Raw genomic sequence first — 18,781 nt, 5'->3', positions numbered from 1 at the left:
TCTACAGTCATTTGCATGCAACGCTTTTGTTTTATGCTTCTCTTTTCATGCTCTGTCGCAGCATCACGGTTACTGATGTGCATGAGTATCAAATCATGTAAAATTGTGAAGCACAACAAAGGGCATGTCTCTTTTGTTTGTCTGCACATTAAAAAGTGTTAAAACAAGGACCGTTGCTAGAGTTTTCTAGATGTGAGACACTTTGATCAGGTGGCTGATGAGATGCCATTGACGTCGCTTTGAAAGGATTTTCTTTTTCTCGTTCCTTTCAGGTGTCTGCTGATATTTCCAGGTAAGACACTTTGTGGTTTTCAGCGATACTGGCTAATTTCAGCTAATCGTGTCTTTACTTTTCTTTTACAGGAAGGGGAAAGAAGCTTTTTCTCCCACCTACGGTATATACTTCTATAAAAATGGTCATCAGAAAGTAAATTGGTCTTAACAATAGTATTTTATGTGACTGAATAGCTGTACTTTAAGTAAAAAAGTCCACACAAGATTAGAAACCTAAGGATTACACACATACACACACACACACACACACACACACACACACACACACACACCTATCACTATCTACTATTTTAGTCACCTTAAGTGCCAAAATGAGCTTCACAACCTCTGGAAAGGTGTTGAGACAGTCAAATTGTGCAGGAATTAAAGAAGATTAATGCACAGCACAGGAAATTAAACTTCAGCAACTTCAGCTCACTTTGTCTCATCAAGCAGGCACTTTAATAAGCAAAAGAATACAGTAAGGAACCCAATTGTGATCAATCAAGAGTTATATGCAATTTGAGTTGCACATTGATAAAATGCCAAGCCTTCTCTTAGCATATTACTTTGTTAATGCATGGCTAAAATATTCTCCCCGCCTCCCAACTGTTGGCAGCTTAATGAGTACAACAGATTAGACTTTACTTAACTAATTTAGATGCTTTTGATTCCATCAGCAAGCAAAGGAAAGGCTGCTGTGATTGCATTTAGATGGGAGAGGAAAGAACGAGGTAAAAGCACCAAAAAATGAATAACAAGAGAAGGTGTGCAGCTTTAAGCCTGCAGCGGGACATTTGAGAGTCCACTGCTATAAGAAAAGATCTAACAGAAAACCAAAAAAAAAAAAAGAGGCAAAAACAAACTCCAAAAAGGTAATTCAGTGACCCACATATTACAGATTTTTTTCCTGCCATTCTTTCCTCTTCTTTTTTTTTCTCCAACCATCATGTTGAGTTAAGGCAAGCATTATGCTGGAGAGACTATTTGTTTAGGTGAGGAGCAGCCACAGAGCTAATATGAGCACAATTTGCTCAGCAGGTCATAGGCGCAGAGTGGAGGAAGTAAATGAGGCAGTTCTGTCCCCTCGGGTGCAGCTCCTGTCTCATACATCACTGGATGTTTTATTCAATACAGCCAGGAAGGCTCTATGGCAGGTGCCCTGACTGCGGGGGCGCCGGCCCTGCTGTAGGGGCCCATATTACATTCAGAGAGCCGCCTATCTGCAGGGCTGCGAGACAGAGAATGACTGGAGCCAGACAGGAGGATCAATTTTGAGGATGCTTGTAGTCCAATGATAAAACACACCGTCTGCAGCTTCTTTTTTTATTTTTTTTTATTTTTCCACCGGCGCAGTCAGCATAATGTGAAGCTTGGTCTCGGTGCAGTGTGAGCAATGAGGCTAAATATTGCAAAGCAACCTCAGCAACCCACGAGGCTCCAAAGTTCAAACAGCCCTGAGTTTTATTAGCTCACAGCCATACATTCAAGGGATCCGCGCATTTCATGTATGCATGATCATCCGTCCTTATGGAGCCCTGCAGAGGACACGTCTGCAATAATCTGCAGGGCAGTGACAAATCCACAGAGCACCATCATCATCCTCCGTGTGGGCGAGCATCAAGTGAAAAGTTTTACAGCGCTGCGCACACATCTCCGTCAAATTTATGAGTTCCTCGATAAAAGCCTGTCACACTATATAGGCACACTATAAAAAAAGATTATATTGCATCGACACTCCGGGGTGAACATCGCTAATTGCAGCAGACACTGGAGTTACCCTCCGCGCGCAGTGACGCACGGGGGCGAGTGGATGAAAAAAAAAAATCGCACCTTTTGCTCAAAGCCGCAGTCGTTCCAGCGCCACACATGAGACGCCCGCAGTGCATCGCCCTCGACAGCACTCCTAATTGCTACCCTTACTTGTAAAGCCCAATATTACACATCAAAGCAGTTCCTGGAGCTATTCGGCTGCGGCTCTCCAACAAGTCGATTTTTACAACACTGCGTTTATTGTGGGTCACGCATGGAAACAAAGAGTCTAAATCAGAGAGAACGTTATGCGAGTTGCGTCCAGAGGGAAAAAATAAGCCCAACATTCATTAATTTCTGGAGTTGTTTCATCCTGTCAGTATCATCAGGCTCATGATAACAGACAAGCCCAAAACATTTGGGATCTAGAAGACTTGAGGCTGAGAAGAAGTGAAGGATATTTACCATAAATTGCTCCTTAGTGCAGACTAGAACTCCATGCAGATCGTTGCGTTCAGTGATGAATCTGCCTCATTCTTCTGTGGACCAAATTAGAAAAGATTCATTCTGCTCCGCTCAAATCCAGCTGCGGTTTCTCGATTTCGAATGTTGATGAAGTTTATCCTCGTCCTCGGAAGGTATGCAGAAACACCAGCAACCCTGGAAATTATAGATTCCACACGCTTGCCTTCAGCATGCAAACTTAATAAGCTTTGCCTTTTTTCTCCTCTCGACTCGGTTGCCAATTTATTCTCGGGGGCAGACGCGCAGCTCGGCAGTTTCAGAAGCGTCCTCGGAAGGATTGCGCACTTAAGTGCACTTCTGGTTTAAAACGTTCAGCTTCCGAATCAACACAAGAGGTCCGTCTTAATCTGTTCTCTTAACTATAAGAAATAAAAATTGAATAAAACTCTTTTTTCTCCTCGAAAGACTCGGTGATTTAACGGCAACGCAGTATTCCAAAATCCCCGCTATTACGCACGGGTCCGCCTGCTCCCTTACAGACGGTTTGATGTGAAATGTTCCATGCAAAGGTTAGAAAATAGTATTTAGGCAATATTGTGTTAATATACCCTGAAAGACATCAAAGCAGGGCCCGATGGCTGCCCGGAGTATCCTGAACCGACACGATGCGACGTAAAATCCCGGAGAGCAGGCTCTGCTCCGTCCGTCACTTTCTCCGTGCCTCTCTCTCGGATGGGTTTTCCTCCCGATTCAGACTCCAATTTCCACGTGAGGTGGGAGAGTAACCTCACTAGCGACGCTCAAACTGCCTCTTTTTGGTCTAAAAACCAAAATAGGAAGTAATTCCGACAGAATAAAGAGCCAGCAGCTTCGGGCAGCTTCGGGTAGCTCCGGGACGCGGTCCTTCCCTTCCACCGAGTTGCCGAGACTGACAATAACCCGGAACGCTGCAGACTGTCAGCCTGCTCAGACCGCCCACCGACCAATCAGCGCGCTGAGGAAATAGAAATATTCCCACGGGTTGGCCAATCATCGGTAATTGAAGGCTGTTACCATAGAGATGCTCGGCGTCTAAGCGTCTGAAACCACGTTGTTTATTCAGAGGGGAAAAAAGGGGTTTGATATAAATTGCCATGACAGGATGCAGATTGAGATCTTTAATCACTCTTTTAACCATCACATTAGCTGTTTTTATTCCAGCAGACTGGTCGAAGGTTAAAGGCTCCATCCTCTGGTGGAAGGCAGGGGGTGAGGACCTGCAGACATCAAAGACTTTTAGCAGAATCTTAACTTAAATAGTCTTATTAGACCTGAAGTGTCTATCCAAACAGAAAAATGTTGCATTAAAATATCTCGAAGAACAAGGGAATGAACTACTTCTGCTCCATCAACGACACTTCCAACTTTCACAAATGACAGGAAACCTTGCAAAACATCTTTTTTTCGTTTTTCTTTGCAAAATGTCACTGCAGCAGTGGGAAAGTGAGCCGTTCTCTGTGACTACAGCCCTCTGTGTTGTTCTCCTTGGTCTGCAGCACCCTCAAACCCCAGGACACACAAAGGCAGTACAAGCAATCGCACATCATGGACTCATAATAAGCTGACGCTGGGAAGTGGGCGATGCAGCACTCAGCTTATGCCAGTGCTGATAAGAGCCTGAAAGTATTACCTCGGTCTGGCAGCCCGCTCCAAGAAATCCATCCTGAGCCAGGTCATCAATTCTGCCCTATCTGATTGCTCACCAATCCCTGGCAGCTCTGTGTCGCTGTCCTGGCTTTTGCCTTTGAAATTTTCTCTATGACTTGCACTTTCATGCTAGCTCACAAAGAAAAACAGCCACGTGCTGTATGTACACACCGGGCCTTTCAGGAGGTCTCGCACCTACGTGAAAAAGTGCCAAAGTAGTGCACGTGTCCTTCTGAGGAGGGGGATTTCCTACAACAGAGGGACTCCAGACTCACTCGGTCCATTTAGATGCACTAGCTTTAATCACTCATCCCTTTTACTGCCACCGTAGACCTCCATAGCAAGAATTCAGTCACATCACCTGCAGCTCGCTGCAGTCAATCAAACAGACGAACAAATAATTGAAAAACACCAAACCCGAGCTGTGCCGTGCACCACCGAGGCAGGCAAATAAGCCGTATGATTAGCTGATAAGCAGATGACTCAACAAACATTCAAGGCATGTTTACTGTGGTTTGATTAGAGTACGCCCAACACGCAGAAGATTGGACTCAAATACGCTGTGAAAACACTCAGCTGTCCCAATCCCCAAGGCAGCATGAGGGCACATAAAAACAATGAATTATTTATGGGGGAGGCTAGCGAAATATCACTGTGGATAATTTTCCTTGGGCTATATTAAATGTAGTCTTCAAAATAATATGTCTCAGTCTGTGCATTTCTCTGAAATCATTCCTGCTGACAGGCTTCAGAGCCCAAAGATTGGATATGAAGTCATATTTTGACATTTTCCTGCCAAGAAAACCTATGACTGTTTCACTAAAACATAAAAAATGGGTTATTTAAATACTAATTGCATCTGCTTCTTCCGTAGTAAATATGATCAAAGGATATTGGCTTTGTCTCTGTTTTAGATGTTGGCTCTGGCTCTAAATGAAAGACTCCACAATTAAGGCAAGCATTTTGCGTGCCTCAGTTAAAAAAGAAAGAAGAGTTCATGATAGATTCAGGTTGAGCCTGAGCAAAAAAAAAAAAAATCACTCTCTGAATGGAACATCTAGAGAATAAAGCTCCTGCCAGCTCCAACATTAGTGTCTGTGTCCAAGCTGAAAGCTGCTATAATTTGTTCCTGAAAGTGAACTTGGTTTAATTCAGCAAAGTTCAAGACTCCACAAACAGTAAAGCAACAGAGAGGAGGAAAGAAAAATCGATGGCAACAGAGGCATGGAAAAAAGAGATAGCATTGATTTATCTGCCATTGATTCATGAGGATCGCTGCGTTGTGCCCCACAGGTGAAAAGCCCGCTGCCTGCCAACTGATGGGGATGAGTCTGAAAAGGTGTCAAGTGGTTAGAGGACACAGAGGTGGAGGATGAGATCGGGCCAGAAGATGAAGGTGGCTGAGAAGCGGGCAGAAAGACACCAAGCGTTGAACAGAGGAGAGAAAAAGAAGAAAAACTTGACAGGAAGGAGTAATATTGCAGGGGTGACACCATCACTGCGCTGCGTGGTGTTGTGGTTAACATCTGACAGCGATGAGACAAAAATCAGCGTGACATAAAAAAGGCCTGAAGCTGAAAACAGAGAAATCTGCATCAATGACAACATTAACATCTTGATTAGGACATCCTATCTGAGAGTTAAACACTTCTAAGCTCAACACCATCAGGCCCTGTTCTGTTTATTCAGCCTGAAGTTAAAGGGGACATGCTATGACTTTTCTTCTTAAGTGATAATGGCTCTATGGTCGATATAAAACATTTTAAAGAAGGTTTTTGCAATAAATCCCTCTCATTTAACACAAATTTGGTGTGCCAAGTGGAGAAACGAGGGCTCGGGTGGGATTCGATCCTCAGACACCCAGGTGAGTGTCATGCATGCTAAACAGTCAGCCAATGGGATATCCCTGTGGCCAGTTAGCCAGGATGCACAATCAATTGGGATACGGTGACAGGATGCTCACACTGTCACATCGGCATTATTATTTTTGACAGTTTTCGTACCTTCCAGAATGAGCCGTTTCAGGGCTCTGTCACTTTAAGAAAACAAGCTGGAGCTGGCCACACCCACCTCTCCTTCGCTCAGGCTGCTGTAAGCTGAGAGGCTCTGATGTTCAGGAGGGGATCAGAGTAGAGCCACTGCTGCTCCAGCAGCAGCTCTCTTTTGCACGTGAAAGATGGTTCTATTCCATTTTTCTCATGGTGACATCACAAATAGGGACTTTCAAAAACACGGCTTGTTTTAGGCCGATAATTCCTAAAACCAAACAGGTTTTTAAAACATGGATGGCCTTTTTTGTCTATTTAGAGTGTTTATAGAAGCTGCAGAGATCCTGATAGTATGGCGGCACAAAATGATGCGAAAGGTGAATTTTCCATAAAATGTCCCCTTTAAATGGCTCAAAAAATGACATTGCAATTCAACTCCGTGTGTTGAAAGTGGTCGACAAGGCAAGCGTCTTTTGCAACAGTTTCAGCAATCAGTAAATGAATGTCTCCTCAGAGGATTGGTACTGAAAACCACATGTTGTTGAGGAGAGGGGAAGTCAGGATAGAGATCACTGCCTGGGGCAGCCAAACACACACACACACACACACACACACACACACACACACACACACACACACACACACACACACACACACACACACACACACACACACACACACACACACACACACCACAAACTTTAGCATCTTTACAACATCTTTGCCTCAGATATTTGCAATTTTATTCCCAGGATTAGAAATATTTGGTTTCTTTAGCAATTCTTTGTCCATGTGGAAAACAACAAAGATCATTTTTATTTTGTTTTACATGTTAAAGAAAAAAAACTTTTCTGTTCTGTCTAATTGAACTTTGCCAGGCTCTAATTGTGTCTGTTTCTGCACAAGGTACAGTTAGAATTTGACAGGAAGTCTGTTGCATGTTTATGTTTAAACAGGACAAGGTGTTCCTGAACTGTTTTGGTTGACTGATGCTTTTTCGCCTCCATAGCATGATTCAAACAAGTCAGACACTCGTCTGTGCCCCAGAAGGATGTTTTCTTCAGTGGAGTTTTGGTTCAAACCTGGAAAGCATGTTGGTTTCCTGTGTGTGAGACCACTCATATATAGTCACTATCAGAGCCTTGGCACACACACACACACAGGAAGCAGGAAGCAGCTCTCTGGCAGGGTGACTTATGGTTACATGGTGCCCTTTTGCTAGTGATTATCACTAGTACTCATGAGCTCATAGTTCATTAAAAACAGCAAAACCACATTACCATCACAGCACGGAACAGAGATAAGTAGAAATCGAGCTGGAAATGACAAATGACAACACATTGTTTATATGAAACAACGAATCACAGCTGATGCGAGATTAAAATATAAATTTAACAGAAGCGTTTTATTGTTGGGAGGTTCTGCACAGTGTGACCTCTGTCACACCCAGACTTGTTAAATCTCAACGCTGCTTCTTGTCCTCGTAAAAGCCCGAGACACAAAGGAGCTAAACTGTTTGAAATTGCTGCACCTAACTATGTTTCAGTGAGCTGAAGGCTTTGAAGCAAAGGTTCTTGCATCTAGCTGTCACTACCCGGTTAGAAAATGAAAACAGTTTTTAACACCTTTCATGTTGTTGTCAGCACCTTTTGTGGTCATTTCAGTTCCCAGTAGAACATAGAAAAAGACGTAGCCACTAATATTCTTTTATTATAGAGTAAAACAAATGTGAAAATAATATGAATATTTAACATTGATGCCCAATTTCTATTTCTGATAATAAATGCATAAAATCCTAACTACTGAATATTATTAAACTACTTTAGATGGTTCTGTCCTCGTGAGACATGTTCACACAAAAGCCCTCTCACACTGGGTATTTACACAGCTTCCTGTCTAAAAGCACCTGGTTAAGGCAGGGCTGCCAAGAACACGGTGATTTCTTTTGTTACTCGAGAGCTGCACATGTCGTATCTGCTCTTTCTCCTCACATTTCAATGTCATGTCAGCAGTGGTGTCTGTGACAGCTGAGGGTTCAGAAAATACGCTGTTAGGTAAAAGCTCCCAAATAAATGCACTTAAAGTACAGTAAACATCTCATATCAAAAGGTTCAAAAATGTTTCTTTGAATGTTGCATTGGGTTTTTTACAGAATGTGATGCTGAAGGAAAGTTTTGACCCTAAATCAAAGGTTGAGTGGAAAAAAGGAAACAAGGGATCTTTCTTTCTGCTCAGCCGCTACACCAGCATCATCCTGCTCAGGGTCATAGAGGCTGATGTCAGATTAGACTAACGCCCATGCACACACTCACAACTTAAGTTTATTTGAAGAAGCTGGTTAACCTAAATGTTTTTTTTACATAAATAGGACTAAATGGTAAATAAAGCTTACATCTTTTGCAAGTAACATAAGATTAGTCTACTTGTCTCTCCGAGTGCTGCAAAAGTAGCACAAAACGCCACAAACACAACTTCCAACCGCCAGCTCCAACTTGAGCCACACCTGCAACAGCATGTAAAGAGATCCAGTTTAGAAGGTGGCTTATATATAAAATACACACAAATAAACAAAAGAAACCAGAAGAATAGAATTTAGAGCAAGTAGTGTTAGCATAAACATCAACCCAAGTGGCGTTAGGTGCATCATGGGAGTTTCTCCAGCAAATTCCAGTTCTGATGATAACACATCAATCGAACCTTTCAACTCAAACTCAGGGTTAAATATGTGTTTCTAAGAACTTTCAACAAAACCAAGGCCTTTAATATTTAAGACACGCTCAAAGCTTCACTAACAAGCAGAACCTGCATCAATGATTGATGAGTGTCATCCAGGAAGCTGTAAACACTGCTTAATGAGTATAAACTGAGCAGCAGTGGTACAAACGCATAACTTTGTGGAACACCATTTTTTATTTTGTATGCTACATTACTACTTTCTTATCTTAGTGGCATGTTAATACAGGTTGAGCTCTCTAACCTGCAGGCCAGCTGCTTGTTTAAGAGAACATTAACAGGCAGCTAAAACACACGGAGCTGCAACGATCGTTTTTATTTAATAATGTGCAAGAAAAAACATTCCAATTATCTTAAAACCTATGAAGTGTGGCCTTAATGTTAGGTACTCTGAAGTAGCAAAGTTCAGTCTCAGTTAAAAAAAAAACAGTTTTATCTGTAGTCCGTTATTTGCATTAATGAATGAAACACATCAGGAATTCATAGTTTTCTGTCTGCCCTGTTGGCAGTTACTGTACTCTGAATTCCTGGTGTTGCATTTTGAGCTGCTTGAGCCTTCCATCCAGTTGAGAGGTATCTGCTTGAACACTTTGCACGTCACTCCATCTCAGTCAGTCAGGCTCCAGTGGACAGAGGGACCATCATCCTCAGCTTTGCACGACCCTCAGCTCTGCCCAGTTTTGCACCTCCTTTCACAAGTGATAGAGCACTATCAGTTCTGACAGCTCCCCAGAGCTCTGGGATTTGAGTGCTCCCTCCTTTTACTCACCCAGGACCCCAAAACACACAAACACACACACACACACACACACACACACACACACACACATACACACACACACACACACACACACACACACACACACACACACACACACACACACACACACACACACACACACACACACACACACACACACCTACGCTTTTGAAATACTGTCTATTAACAGGAGAAAGACAGGAAATAAATGGCTGAATGAAGTCTGTCAAGAAAAGAACTGTGAAATATTAGTAGAAGCTGAAAACAAAGGGACACTTTGTCTCCAGATTAATTGTTGGTTTGTGTTCATTTGAACCAAACAGCTAACCACATTAGAAGCAACCTCTGTAACACGTGGGCGCTGCTGTATCCTGGAAGCAAGAGCTTGTTACAGTTTAGTCCCAGGAGGGTGAGCTGCGGGAATTATGCTATTTCAAAAACAACAAATGGAAATTACAATAATGATAAATTAAATAATAGTGCTGTAAAAATGATGGTGAATGGGAATCAAAGAGCAACATATTCAACTCCATGACTTTTTGCCCCACCAGCACTCACAAATCTCACTTAGACCTAGCTAATCCAGGCAATATTCTAGTCAATGTTCTCCTGTAATACACTTGCTGCGCATACAGATTGTTCATGACCCTGACAGGAATGTTAACCCTCTGACCCAGTGGGAGTAAAACTGCCACTGCAACAACTTGCCCATTGATGGCTCTTCTGGACAGAGATCTTTGTTGTTGGAGCTTCCCCTCAAATCCTACATCAACAATTTTCCTTGATCAACCCAGTGTCTAGTTGACTAGCTGTCACCTTGGATCTACAGGCCCTAGAGTAGATTCTCCTCCATCCTTGTTGAAGCTTTCTACCAACATGACTGGAGCCTCTAGCCCAGTGGTTCCCAACCATTCAGCTTTACCTACAAAGTAAGTCTTAAAGACTTAAGGCAGCAGTAGCTCAGGAGGTGGAGTGGGTTCTCCAGTAACTGGAAGGTTGTAGGTTTGATCCCAGCTCCTGCCAGAGAATGCTGTCCTTGTGCAAGACACTTAACCCACCTTGCCTGCTGGTGGAGGCCAGAGGGACCGGTGGCACCAGTATTCAGAAGTCTCGCCTCTGTCAGTGTGCCCCAGGGCAGCTGTGGCTACATAGTAGCTCATCATCACCAGTGTGTGAATGGTGTGTGCATAGGTTGATGACTGGTTGTAATGTGAAGCGCTTTGGGGGGTTGTAGAACCCTGAGAAGGTGCTATACAAATACAGACCATTTACTCGTGACCCAAATATTGCTGATTACTGTATAAAACCGTTGTTTCCACAATGAATAAATTCTGTAAAGGTACAGTATGTAAGAATGGAGTAAGAATGACATCCTGTGGTCAGTTGTTGTTACTGCAGTCCTTTTTTCAAACGCATGAGTGAATTTCTCACTCCCAATCCATGAGATTAGCAGCTGTTGCCAGTTACAAATCCAGTGCGAGAAGATTCTAGGTGACAAGCAAAGATTAGGCATACACAGTAAGTTTATAAGTCTAATGAGTCACTCTAATATCAAGTTATTAGTAATTGTAAAAGTAGCTTTAGATTTTTTTTAAGTCCGACAATTTTTTTCAAATTCACTGTTAGCATTGTTAGCTCAACGTTGGTCTCTAGCCTTCTTTACCCACTATTAGAACAAAAAGATGCCATGGCTTCTTAGCGGTACAAGAAATTACTCTTGTCTCGACCCTGTTTACTGGCTTTGTTTTTTTTTTACAAAAAGCAGCTGCGGCTTGTTTTAATTCACAAACGCCGGCGCTGCAGCGTTAGCTCGGCACAGACTCCTGCAAGCTCACATAATGTAAACAAAGACTACGTCCCCCTTTGGCTATTTTGAAAGAAAAACAAAAACAAAAATGACAACCAGTGTGTTCCAGTATGTAGTTTCCTGGCACTAGTGGGCAGTACATACATTTCAGAGTACTTTTACACCATATTGCCATGCCACTGTTGCTAGTCTAAATAAACATTATGGTAAATGCTGCTACCTGTGGAGCAAAAATCATGCAAACTTGGCGTGACTCCTCAGACTTTGATGGTCTTTCAGTTACGGTATCTTTCCGGAGTTTTCCCCTTTCAGAAATATGTATGATTTTTCAGAAATCTGTTAAAGTGATTGTCTTATCATGTACTGTGATAAAATGTAAGCCATACATCTTTTTATTTATTTTTTTGCTAAGCACGCCCCCTCCGTGCAATAGAGCTCCGGGAGTTGACGTCACTTCTCCCGGCATGCAACAGTTCAAATCGAAACAGCGCCATCTTGGCAGGCAGAAGCCCGCAGCTGGGCTATTTGTTATTGTCAGAAAACTCAATCAATTGGGAAATATGGTAGATTCCTGTTGTGCCCCAGGATGCAGAACAGACGCGGACGACATAAGGGATGAGCCATCTACAGGATTCCCCAAGATCCGGAACGCCGCAAACGTTGGATCATTACAGTAAAACGCACTAGTGACCAGGCTAAAATAAAACTGTGGGATCCCGAGAGTAAAGGTTTTCGCTTATGCAGCGACCACTTCATATCAGGTACTTAAACCAACATTTCCTCAACTGTATATGGTATTTTTTTTTAATGCTCTTATTACGATTCTTAGTGGGCTTCCTAAACTTATTTTGGCGTGGCTTATTACTCATAGCAACAAGTAAACATCACGTAAAACGTTGCCTCGTGAGTTCTGCGTGCTGCGGTTTATGTGTTTTATGATCACAATGTAACCGGATTACAGGATACAATAAGATAATTAAAAGAAAAAATAAACAAATGGGCCAATAATTAGGTTCGGGGAGAATTGGAGGTTGTTTAAGAATGACTGGAGTCACGGGTATAGCATGAAACGGTTTATATACTAAATTTTAATAATAATGGGAGATATAACACATAAAGATAACACACAAAAACAGATGAAAACAATCGACAATAGTAAAATGCTCGGTATGAGATTTGATCATATGAGTCACAAGTCAGCCGGCGTCAAGTCAAATCCCCACGCTTGGGGTGAAAGTCAGAGTCCGGTGGTGCGATTTTTTCCTACCGCACCGTTGAGATTGTTCACAGAAGAGAGCAGTCTGCTCTTCAGTTACTTGAGATGTCCTGGTTCGTTCAGTGGTTAAGGCTCGCCATCTCCCTCGTCAGGAAGAAATCCAGTTCTCGTTCCAAGTGAGTGATCATAGGAGTCGGGATCAAACCCAAGGAAAAAAAAAACCCAGCCTGTAAACAACAGGACTGTTAGCAAGTTGGCATCGACCCTTCTCGTCACATCACAGCATAAAGTCTTACAGACTTAAACAAATGCTTCACTCTATTGGCATAGCCAATCATGTTTGGGTTCACAGTTCAACTAACATAACATCAATTTGATTGTCTATTAAAATAATTCTCAGTAGCTCTGGAAATATAATTACATATGACAACAATTGTTCAGCTCAATAGGCTCAGTTAGATTCTATTACTCTACACTATTCGACAAGAAATACATTCATGACAACAAGGATACATTTAGTTGTGTTTCTATACAGCATTGTGACACCTTGTATATCTGTAACACAATAAATAAATAAATAAATAAATAAACAAACAAATAAATAAATAAATAAATAAAATTTTCTATAACAAAATTAAACAAAATATAAATTCTGGTCCTTTGGTCCACCTTTGTAAAATAATTCCTCCCTAATCAGTTAGCTTTTATTTATTTTTATTTATCTATTTTTTTTTATTATTAAATGTTTGGTTAAGGGACGCATTGCTAATTCTATGGCGTTAGCTATAACGCCCCTGAGGACCTTGTACATCTAGGCCGTACCACCATTAACTGGCGGTTTGAGCCGTTAACTCCTGGGAATCCCATATGCCCTACCGCCGTTAACTGGCGGTTTGAGCCGTTAACTCCTATATGCCCTACCACCGTTAACTGGTAGTTTGAGATGTTAACTCCTGGGATCTAACGTCTAGCAGCCCACTGCTGTCACCTCGGTTGCTGTAATTAGCTTTTTGAATTTAATAATTTACTGAATTTAATCTCATTCACTCACCAACGCGCTCCAACGGTTCCCTCCTACAGAGGATTGGTTCACTCTGTCGTCTCCACACAAATCTATAAGAATGGAATTAATTTGATAAGCTATTTAAGTTTCCTTTTTTTTTTAAGTTGCATCGTTAGCTTTTTCTCTTCTTTTTTCTTTACTCACCGCGTTGGTTCCAAGTTCCTAGCTCTTATTAGAAGGAGTCAAGTCCGCCTCTCCCTCTATCTATGCGGCACCCAAATCAGGGTTCTTCACGGCCTCGACCATTGTTTTTTTTTCTCTCTCTCTCTCTCTCTAACCGCTCAGTCTTTGCTTTCTGTATCTGCGTGCTGCACAGCCGTTTGTCTCTCCTCTCGCTCAGCTGCGTCGCACGGTTTTATTTCGCGGAGGCGGGACTTATTTCTCTCAGCCAATGAAATTTCAGATTCCCACCTGGACCAATAGTATACAGCTTTCCTCTTCTGTTTCTGTTAGTGATGTTCAAGATTCTTGTTTTAACCGATGTTTAATATTAAACTCGTTATTTTAGTTATTCACCCTTCCAATAATTCATTATGAAATTATCTATTAGTTAATTAGATATCTATTAATTAGTATTGTTAATTTCCTTAATTTATATTTTATATTTTATCTAAATTGAGGATGGATCATATTAGTAAGCCAATTAGTTAATACCTCATTAAGGTTCTAGCTTCTGGGTTACATCCTCCCCCATTAAATATCATGCACGTCCCTGTGCATTGTTTCTACGGGGTACACAACTTCTTGAGTAAGAGAGTCAATAAAAGCTTTATTAAGTCCTTGGAAAAGGGACCTAACTACGGTCACTAGTGGATTGCCCAATTGAGAGTAAGTTCGTCTTTGAGGAGGCTGACTACTTCGTTCAGATCTCCTGACATACATCTCTGGTTGCACAGTATCATGCTCATCCGTTTCGGTTTGATTCTCAACTGAGACAGGACGAAGTGAGCTCTCTGTTTCCGACAGAGCTGATGAGCTATTCTCTAAGACTTTGGTCTTTTCAGATGTATGTGTCTGATCGTGTATGATGGGTTCAAAACTTACATCACGTTGCTGCGACTTTAGGACACCATCCAATTGAGGTAGGTTTGTGTTAGTTTCATCCCCCGTTTCTACGTCAGGTAAGTATACTTCGTTTTTTTTCGTTTTTTCAGGTAAGTATGTTGCTGCTTCTTTCACTCTTTCAGGTAAGAATGTCGCAGTTTCACTCATTCTGTCAGGTAAGAATGTTTCGGTGTTGATGCCTTTGTCAAGTAAGGACAATTCAGCATTTTCATTACCAGCTAAGGTTGGTTCCTTGCGATCCCCTGTGTGTAAGGATAGTGTGTTTTGTTGTTGAATATTATTTACCGGTCCTGAATCTGCTATGAGTTCCCTATTTGGCAAGGTGACCGCTATTTGATAGGATGGTCGGTTTAGCACTTGTGGAAGATCAGAGTAATAAAACTCATCTACCTCTTCGTCAAGTGGCTCATCTGGGTCAGGTTCTAAGGCTGAACTCTGTCTTGTATGAGGTCTGCTAGGTTTCGTAACGCGTTCTGTTTCATTTTCTAATGAAGAGAGAAAACCACAAGGCAGTAAAAGATCTCTGTGGAGTGTTCTGTTGGGTCCTTCTCCGTTCTCTGGTTTTACAGTGTATACTGGCAAGTTTTCCATCTGTTTGAGAACTATATACACTGTTTGCTCCCATTTGTCTGCTAATTTATGCTTTTCTCTTAAGCGAAGATTTCGGACTAAAACACGATCTCCCACACCTAGTGTGGACTCACGAATGTTTCTGTCGAACCGTTCTTTGTTCTTCCTCGCTGTTTTTTGAGAGTTTTTTATGACAATGTCATAACTCTGTTCCAGATGACTCTTCAGTTCTTTAACATACTGAGAATGAGTTATAGAGGGCTTGTTCAAATGCGGTAACCCAAAGGCAATATCTATAGGCAACCGAGGCTGCCTACCGAACATTAGCTCGTAGGGAGAGTATCCCGTCACGTCATTTTTTGTACAATTGTACGAGTGAGTAAGTGGTTTTACAAAATCGCGCCAGTGATGTTTCTCAGTGGCTTGTAAAGTTCCCAACATGCTGAGTAATGTACGATTGTACCGTTCAACGGGGTTGCCACGAGGGTGATAAGGGCTCGTTCTGACTTTACGGATACCAAGTAAAGAACAAAGTTCCTTGATTGTACGTGATTCGAAATCCCGTCCCTGATCACTATGAAGACGCTCAGGAAACCCGTAGTGGACTAAAAAATGTTCCCACAGGTTCTTCGCGACGGTGGTGGCTTTCTGATCTTTGGTTGGGATGGACACTGCATACTTTGTAAAATGGTCTGTAATCACTAAGACATCTTTAGTGTTCTTACTGTCTGGTTCTATGGAGAGAAAATCCATGCAAACTAACTCCATAGGTCTGGTGGTGGTAATACTCACCATTGGAGCAGCTTTGTCAGGGAGGGCCTTCCGACGGATACATCTTTCGCAAGTTTTAACTTTGATTTCGATATCACTAGCCATTCTTGGCCAGTAAAAACGGGACCGAATGAGATCTGTCGTACGTTCAACCCCAAGATGCCCCATATCATCATGTAGGCTTTGCATGACTGTTGAACGTAATGAATCAGGCAAGACTAACTGCAATGATGTCTCTGGTCCTAATTGGCGTCTCCGGTACAGTAAATCATTTTGAAACTCAAACCGTTTCCACTCTCTCAAAAGGTTAAGAACCACCGGGGGTTCTGCAATAGTATCAGTTGGCGGTTTATTGTCAGTCATAAGCAGCTGAATGACTCGGCCAATGGTTGGATCTTTCCTCTGCAAGGAGACAAGGTCAGCATGGTTATACTTGGGCACAGCAAAGAAACTGTCACTATTGTCTTCCAACTGGAATAGGTCTGGAATGGCCGCTGCAGACATGGCAAGTGACTGAACTAAACCACAAGGAGAATCAGTCTCATCCAAGACCATGTGCTTTTGGCATGTTGCCTTCACTGCTTCGGCTTGAAGTTGAAGCTCGACTTCTTTGACAGAGGATAAAAGATGAGATCGGAACTCATCTAGTCGTTGGCATTCCTCAGTGAATTTTGAGTTGTCTTCAGGTTTATCATGCAGCCTCCTAGACAGGCCATCTGCGTCAACGTTCTGTGTACCTGCACGGTATCTGATGTCAAAATTATAGGTGGACAACGCAGCTAGCCAACGATAGCTCGTTGCATCGAGTTTTGCCGTTGTTAAGAGGTAAGTTAACGGATTATTATCAGTAATGACAGTGAATGTGTTCCCATACAAATAGTCATGAAACTTATCTGTTATGGCCCACTTTAAGGCTAGAAACTCCAACTTGTGCGCAGGGTACCTAGTTTCACTAGAGCTTAAACCGCGACTTGCATAAGCGATTACCTGTGTGACACCGTTTTGCACTTGGTATAGCGCTGCACCGAGTCCGGTCGTACTAGCATCTGTGTGTACTAGATATGGGAGTTTTGCGTCAGCGTAGCCAAGAACTGGCGAAGTGGTAAGTTTTTTAATAATAGTTTGAAAGGACTTCTCACAGTCTTGGCTCCAACGATTCCCAAAGGGTTCTTTGGGGTTCAAGTACTTTGATCTACATGGTGGTGTTTTAAAGTTTTTCCGTTTGGGTGGATAACCAGCCGTGAGAGATGTTAGTGGCTTGACAATATTTGAGTAATCTTTAACGAAGCGTCGGTAATAACCGGTAAATCCTAAGAAAGATTGGAGTTCCTTCAAAGTCTGAGGCTTCGGCCATGTTTTGAGTGCTTCCACCTTATCTGGATCGGTTTTTATGCCATCTCGAGATACTATATGTCCAAGATAACGCACAGATGTCTGGAAAAAACGACACTTATCTGGTGATAGCTTGAGTCCGTATTCTCTAAGCCGTTCAAGAACGTGAGAAAGTCTGGTTTCGTGTTCTTCCAAGGAGTTGGAAAAGACGATCAAGTCGTCTAGGAAAACTAACACTTCCTTCAGATTAATGTCCTTCATACACTTTTCCATAACCCGTTGGAAAGTGCTTGGAGCATTTGTTATTCCTTGTGGCATACGGTTAAATTCATAAAACCCAAACGGGCAAACAAAAGCAGTTTTAGGTTTATCCTTTTCACACATCTCTATTTGATAGTAACCTGACTTGAGGTCCATCACAGAAAACCACTGTGATCCAGCGAGAGCAGAAAAGGACTCCTCCAAGTTAGGCAGGGCATATGCGTCGCGAATGGTTTGCAGATTAAGCTTTCTATAGTCTATACATAGACGTACCTCACCATTCTTTTTCCGAACTACCACTATTGGTGAGGCAAATGGAGACTCCGACTCTCTTATTATACCGGTTTCCAAGAGGGCTTCCAAATGTTTTCTCACGGCTTCATAATCATGTGGATGGATCGGCCGAGATTTCTGTTTGAATGGGGTCTCGTCTTTTAAGTTGATGTGATGTCTTATCTGTTGTGTATGACCAAAATCAAGATCGTGGTGCGAAAACACATCGGAGTAAGTGTTAAGTTTGTTGGTGATCCTCCCTTTCCATTCTTCGGACAAGGGCGAAGTACCGAAGTCAAAACTGAGAGGAGGGTTTGAAGGTGAAGTCTGTTGCTGCGAACTACACGCCGCAAGTACTTTCTGATCACTTTTGTCAGGTTCTGGATATGGCATAACACGATCGGCTTTAACTAACTCAGCGATCACACAGTTAGTGGGTAATGTGATGTCATGGTTAGTTTCGTTTCTTAGTACAACAGGTACTTTGTATGGACCATGTGAAGGTAAGGAAATGAGGCAACAGTCTACAATTATACCCCCTGGTAGAGAACCATTGGTGGGTTGTTCAATGAGTGCATAAGGCTCATGCTTGTTTTGGCTGGGTTGCATAAACCCTTCTAGTAACAGTTTTTTATTTGCAGGGAGAACTTCTTGGGTTCTCCCTCGAAGCTTCACCACACCAACTCGTCCATCTTTGCTTTGTTTTTTTCTGACTGCTAAGGCTTTTAGCACGTGTTGGTACCCATAAGAGAGTGCCTTGGAATCA

At 42.3% G+C, this 18,781-nt stretch overlaps 1 protein-coding gene across 3 annotated transcripts in view; it reads right to left on the bottom strand.

Moving 5' to 3' along the window:
- Positions 1–3,415, bottom strand: part of fam222aa (family with sequence similarity 222 member Aa) — a 53,817-nt gene extending 50,402 nt beyond the window's left edge. The window contains exons 1-2 of one of the 3 annotated variants that reach the window (XM_015972625.3): positions 3,099–3,415; positions 2,491–2,685 (exon numbers count right to left, since the gene is read on the bottom strand). The gene's annotated coding sequence lies outside the window, so the exon portion shown is untranslated. The remainder of the gene's footprint in view (positions 1–2,490; positions 2,686–3,098) is intronic. The other 2 variants (XM_070546105.1, XM_054731747.2) reach the window with 2 other exon arrangements.
- Between the last annotated feature and the right edge of the window lie 15,366 nt (positions 3,416–18,781).

This window comes from Nothobranchius furzeri, chromosome 17 (genome assembly GCF_043380555.1).
Source record: "Nothobranchius furzeri strain GRZ-AD chromosome 17, NfurGRZ-RIMD1, whole genome shotgun sequence".
Lineage (NCBI taxonomy): Eukaryota > Metazoa > Chordata > Actinopteri > Cyprinodontiformes > Nothobranchiidae > Nothobranchius > Nothobranchius furzeri.
This window is presented reverse-complemented; position numbering and strand designations above follow the sequence as displayed.